The 6,161-nt window shown below is 36.2% G+C and overlaps 1 pseudogene; it reads left to right on the top strand.

Annotated features, from left to right (window-relative positions):
• The first annotated feature begins 303 nt into the window (after positions 1-303).
• On the top strand, positions 304-2,682 carry LOC113351082 (annotated as a pseudogene).
• Positions 2,683-6,161: the final 3,479 nt, after the last annotated feature.

Below are 6,161 nucleotides of genomic sequence, written 5' to 3'. Positions count from 1 at the left end.
TGACAATGATGGAGCAGATAGAAGTGGTCATATGGGAAGAAGTGCCGAGGAAAAGCTCATGAACAGTTCATTTGATTACAAGGAAGGTAATGTTATCTTAGTTGTTTAAGAGAGATGTATTTTTTCCTTGCATTTTTCTTTCTTTTTTTGTTTTCATCTTGATACTGACGAATCTAAAATGTTATTCAATTTCTTTTTCATCTCAACATCTCGAGAATGTTGTTGACGAAGAAGAAGAAGCAGTTAACTTAGAGGAGGATGGGATGGATGATTTTATTGTGAGAGAAGAGGAATATGAAAAGCATGGATCTCTTCCAAGGTATCACTATTGTTCATGGTGTAAAAGATGTTAACGAGCTCTTGATGCTTCGGAAGAAGGGCCTGTTGAAAGACCCAAATCAAAATGAAAGTACTGTTGGTGAAGAAAAAGGAACACATAATCTGAAGTGGCATAAGGTATGTATTCGGTCTATCTTTCAATATGGTGGTCTAAGTTCTATATGCATACATATTGGGTAACTCTGGACATATATCATGCATATGGGGTTTTTTCTTTTTAGAGATGGCATGCAGATAAATATATACCTCCACTGGTATGGATATTATAGTGATTGTGTTGATGCTTCTTATGAGTATTTTTGGTTTGAGAGGCCTTTTGATTTTGTTTTTTTTCGGTTTTTTAAAGGATTTGAGCCGGAAACCTCCTACTCAAGAATTGATTGCCGGGGATTTGCATGGAAATGAATGGAGGTTTCACCACATCTTTAGGGGTAAAAAGTGGTTTACTTGTTTGTATGGCTAGAATCAGCTATATATAAATGCTGCAAAATTCCATTAGCCATTAGTGGATTTATGTTTGTGCTAGGTTTCAATACAATTGGATATATTTGATCTTAAGACTATTGTCAGCTGTTATTTTGGTCTGAGTATCATTGCATTTTACATTGATGAAACTGGTCTCTCTACTTATCAACATGGTTCCTTTTCTATAGTTAATCATCATCATGAAATGGCCAGGTCAACCTAGAAGGCATCTTCTCCAAAGTGGATGGAGTGTGTTTGTTAGCTCCAAAAGTCTTGTTGTTGGGGATGCATTTATATTTCTAAGGTATCTTATCTTTTTGATGACCCCAATTTCCTATCCTCAAACCATCTTTGTTTTCTCTATATGATACAGAGCTAATGTATTGTTTCCAGAGGTGAAAATGGGGAACTTCGTGTCGTCGTACGCCGTGCAATGCGAAAACAGATTAACATTCCGTCTTCGGTCACTAGCCACAACATGCACCTTGGTGTTATTGCAACCTTATGGCATGCTGTCTCGACAAGAACCAAGTTTTCTATTTTTACAAACCTAGGTGTGTAGTTTGGATAACACATTTATCCTAAATTATATTTGAGTTGGGGAAATAACAAATAAGTACGTTCTACATTTCTTTTTGTATTTACATACTTAATATAAGATATTCCTCCAATCTCTATTACAGGACAATCCCGAAAGAGTTTATTGTTCCATATGGTCAATATATGGAGTCCTCGAATAACAGCCACTCGATTAGAATGAGGTTCAAAATGAGATTCGAAGGAGAAGAATCTCCAGAGAAAAGGTAAATTTTTTTGTCTATATACTTAATTATCTCCTGCATGACATCATACTGCTACCAATCTTCCGTATTTCTAATGCTCATTTATTTTCATTCACAACAGGTTTACCATTTACAGGCACTATTGTTAGAACTGGTGATGATGATCTAAATAGGTGGAATGTATCAAAATGGAGATTCCTCAAGGTAGTATTTAATTTAAATATTCTTTTGGTATTTTGGCTTATTGTTCTGATTTTAACAAGATTTAGCACTGAAGATACTTATTCTGTTTCATTTCTTAGTTTCGCTTGGATGAAATTCTTCCGTTCCTCGTCCTTAACGAGTGTCTCCATGGAAAGTTGAACCTGCCTTGTCTCCCTATGCCAGGTCAAAGAGGCCGTGCACAAACATGGTGCCCTCATCTCCCGACTCCTCTGTTCTAACAAGAGAAGGTAATGATCAGCACAACATCTCTTGATTGTGCATTCTTTATCTAATGGCATTTGAGGGAGTAAATCACTCTTAATCCATGTTCATTAGGGTTTGTCCGAAGTCCCTAAACATTTCACTAATAAATGGGTGGTCAAGGGTCTTGCGAGGTATGGGATATTTTCATCCTTTTGTGGCACTTTTAGTGAACTTCTGGAGTCAGATATTGATGCTAATTGCTAAGCCTCTTGTGTGTGTGTGTGTGACTAAGCAAACTTTTTCGGTCTCTAACCTAATCTGTTGAGCATGCGAGAATTTAACTAATAAAGTCACTTGTTGATTAGTATTCGGAAACAAAGTGACTACTGAATCTTACTTTATCAAGTAATGGTTCCCTATTTTTGCATATCTGTATTGGTCACTTTACAGATGGGGTGCAATCATAACACTTTTTCGGAACTTGTGTGAATCATTCTCAAAAAATTGGTTTCGTTGTTGTTGACAAAAACACGGTTGATGCATCTTTTTAGATGTAATGCTCTCATTTGGTTTGGTTATTTGGAATTGACTATCTTTTTGAATTGTTTTCCATGACTTGCAAAAGGAACATACTGTGGAAGGTGTAAAAGCAGTTGAAAGCTTTGTGGTCCTCGAAGGCTACAAGTAGTTGGGAGGGAATAATCTCAGATTGATAAAGTATGGATGATTCCTTTGTATAATTGGGAGTTAGGAGGGAATCTCAGCTGGAAACTGGACTATAACACTCCCTCCCTGCTCACCCATATGTTTCTCTACTGAGATTTCTTTATTTGGTTGTTAGTTGTCATTATTTGAAAGCAAAACAATTTAGGCGATAACTCTATGTTTGCTATTAGTTACATCCTTTCTCATTCCTTACAAACTGAAGAGTAAACCCATGTATGCCTTCTCTTTTAGAATTGAAATTTTTTTTGTTCAATAATAAAAAATTATGTGGTGTAGAAATTTATTCATGTTTGTTTTGACTCTAAAAGCTGAAGCATTTCAGTGAATTTCCACAGTAATACTTGCTGAAAAAGTTGCAGGGAAACTCTGCTTTGAGCTGATTTTGTCACAGGGAACACTAAATTTGACCAGTCAAAACCACTGTTTTTTTTATGTTGTAAAATATTTGCAACTGCAACATGCTGTTGCGACATCCTGATTCCGTAACTGTTTGAAACTGTTGCGAACTCCTAATTTCGCAACTGTTTAAAACTGTTGCGACAATGTTACGTTGCAACAGTTCGAAACGATTGCAAGCAAAAATTCGCAACGGCTTATGAGCAGTTGCGAAAATTTGCAAATCGACTTTCTTATCAGATTGAAACTGTTGCAACCCCACTTTGCAACTGAACCATGTTGTTGCTAATCACGAAAAATGGTGTAGTGATATGACTATATAATTCTCATTTTTTAAAAAACTTAATTTACATCGGTGTACAAACAGTTACACATCTACAAAAATACAACATGTTTACAACCCAAACTCATTACCAACATCAGCTCCAACGCCCAACCACTCTTCACCCTGCTGCTACAAACAACTACAACACCTCAACCATTCAACTCAAATTTTTTATCCGTTTCTGTAGCTTTCCAATCTTAGTTGTACTTCTCTGCAGCAACACCACCCATCCAACAACAACATAAATTCCTGCTCCTCAGTACCACAAACATCACACATTTTGGATTTCATCTTTGCAATTCCATATTTATTCACCATATCACTACTTCAGAGTTCTACCATCTCAACAACACCAATTACTCAGCTGCACATTTCCTTATACTGCAACATAGAAGCAAACCCATTCTTCCAAATTTCCCATAGCATCACATGAAATTGCTTCATAGCCAGATGCAGCTCATCCATAACCTGTAATTACTCAGCCAGCAACAACACACAGGGCTCCTTCATTTCGTTATTAGCTTACTCACTGCAGATTCTAAATCACACAAAGTAACAACACTGTCTCCATCTCATATTCATCAAATTAATCTATAGTTCTAACACCCTTGAAATCTCAGTAACACCACATTCTTTCAGGCTCGAGCAGGCATAAACTCTAATCAAACCAAACACATCTATCTTTCACTGCAAAAACCACATCTTCTAATTCATGTATAATCATAAACTGCATCCTGTTTTTAACCACAGATTCAATCCCAGGACAACCAGTAACAAGCATGAGACTTTCCATCAAATCGCTTGTATTAGCTCCATCAGATATAATGGAAGCGTTTTCAGTCATAGTTGTATCATGTGAACTTGAAGCCTGTCCACCATCTTTTTCTTCTGCATCCCTTGCAACAACGTCCTTTCTTGCCCTCTCTTCCTCCATTGAAGCTCTAAGAGCAAGAGCAAAGTGTACAATCATATATACCTGGTATAACAAGCACACAAAAAAAGGTGCACTTTTATATGCACCCATATAACTAGTATACAATAAAATACACCGGTTAATTCTAGCGTACTTTTAAGAATATATGCTTACCAATACTTTTTGTTGAATGATCTTTTCTGTTATATATCTGACCGAGATTCGATTGTTGCCAATTTGGGTTGCATCCGTAGATTGGAGTTCCTGTGGTCAAATAGAAGCATCATTTATAAAGCTACAATAGATATGATTATTTGGATGGATTAATAAATTAGAAAGACTGTGTTTATATTATGTGAATCAGATCTAGTTCCTCAACGACTTTGGATTTTAGTTTAACTTACTGCTGCACTGGACCTTGATTCTACAATCTCTACGTTGTTATAGTGGAAAAATACTTGAATTGTTGCTTGATGGAGAAGTATTGATACAATTGACAGTATTGGAGCAATCAGACAGCCCTAACATTTCTGTCGTAACCAACATTCAGCGAATCACAACATCACAAATTCGACATCCAAAAAACGCAAAAAGATTGTTCAATAAAACTTGATTAAGAGTCCTAAAATGGGATACTATGTATATATGTAATTTCTGTCACGTGTAAAACAATCTACACTTATATTGTAGATGTACAAATATGTACACCACCATGTACACATCTACAAAAATCATGAAAGAGAACCTTTATCCAAGTTACCCTGCCCTAAGACCAAGAAAGAGAAGAGTAATATGTTTCAAACCTGGAAGTTCCAAAATTGAGCAGGCGGTTCAACAATATACACATTAAAATCAACAGGTGTACATTTATGTACACGTTAACAATAGCAGGTGTACATTTGTGTACACACTAACAATAACAGGTGTACAACTATGTGCACATTATCGAAAAAAATCAAAATTCTATAGAAGTATCGCTGATGCATCTCTAATAATTAGTAAAGTCATCCGATATTAAATGCAACTCCAAGAGAAAAGCATGGTACAGGGGACCCAAAAAAAATGTAAATGTTCAAAAAAATAATTGGAATAGACCGAGAAATAGGCTTTATCCTATTGGATAAGCCTAAAATCTGACATTTATAGTTTCAATACCAGTAGAAGTCTTCCGAACTAACATTTCCTACAAATTCAATAAAAAAAGAATGTTTTATAGATGATCTTGTGATCGAGAGGTTAAGTTAGGACTACTGCTTTTATTAGGACCCTTACACAATATAATTTTAAACGGGAGATTACCTGTGTGACCCACTGTTCGCTCTAACTCATAAATCTCGTGATTGTTTCCTCCCTATTCAAACAATATATTCAATTCTTAAGAACATACCATAATAATTGCATAGGTCGAGAACTATCAAATTGCGTCAAAAGAAAATCAACATAACGTCTTTCATTTGAGGTAGAAATTAGTCACAATTGTAAGGTATTCCACATTAAAACCGTTGTTCAGTTGTACACTATGTTGAAGGGATCGAAAAAATAGTACCTTGTAAGTTTTATCTCCAAAGAAGTCAATTGCTTAAAACTCCTCTAGATATCTCAAACAGTAGGAACTTGTTTGTTTGCAGCTGACTCGGCGTCTGAATCTGAGTCAACTCCTGACTCGGACCGAGTCAGCAGTCAGACCGTTTGTTTTCTATTTTGAGTCAGATCTGACTCGACCTCTGACTCAGACATAACTCCTGACTCGGACTCATTTGAGTCAGGTAACAAAATACCCCTGACTCATGGGACCAAACCACTGACT

Source organism: Papaver somniferum, chromosome 2 (assembly GCF_003573695.1).
Source record: "Papaver somniferum cultivar HN1 chromosome 2, ASM357369v1, whole genome shotgun sequence".
Lineage (NCBI taxonomy): Eukaryota > Viridiplantae > Streptophyta > Magnoliopsida > Ranunculales > Papaveraceae > Papaver > Papaver somniferum.
This window is presented reverse-complemented; position numbering and strand designations above follow the sequence as displayed.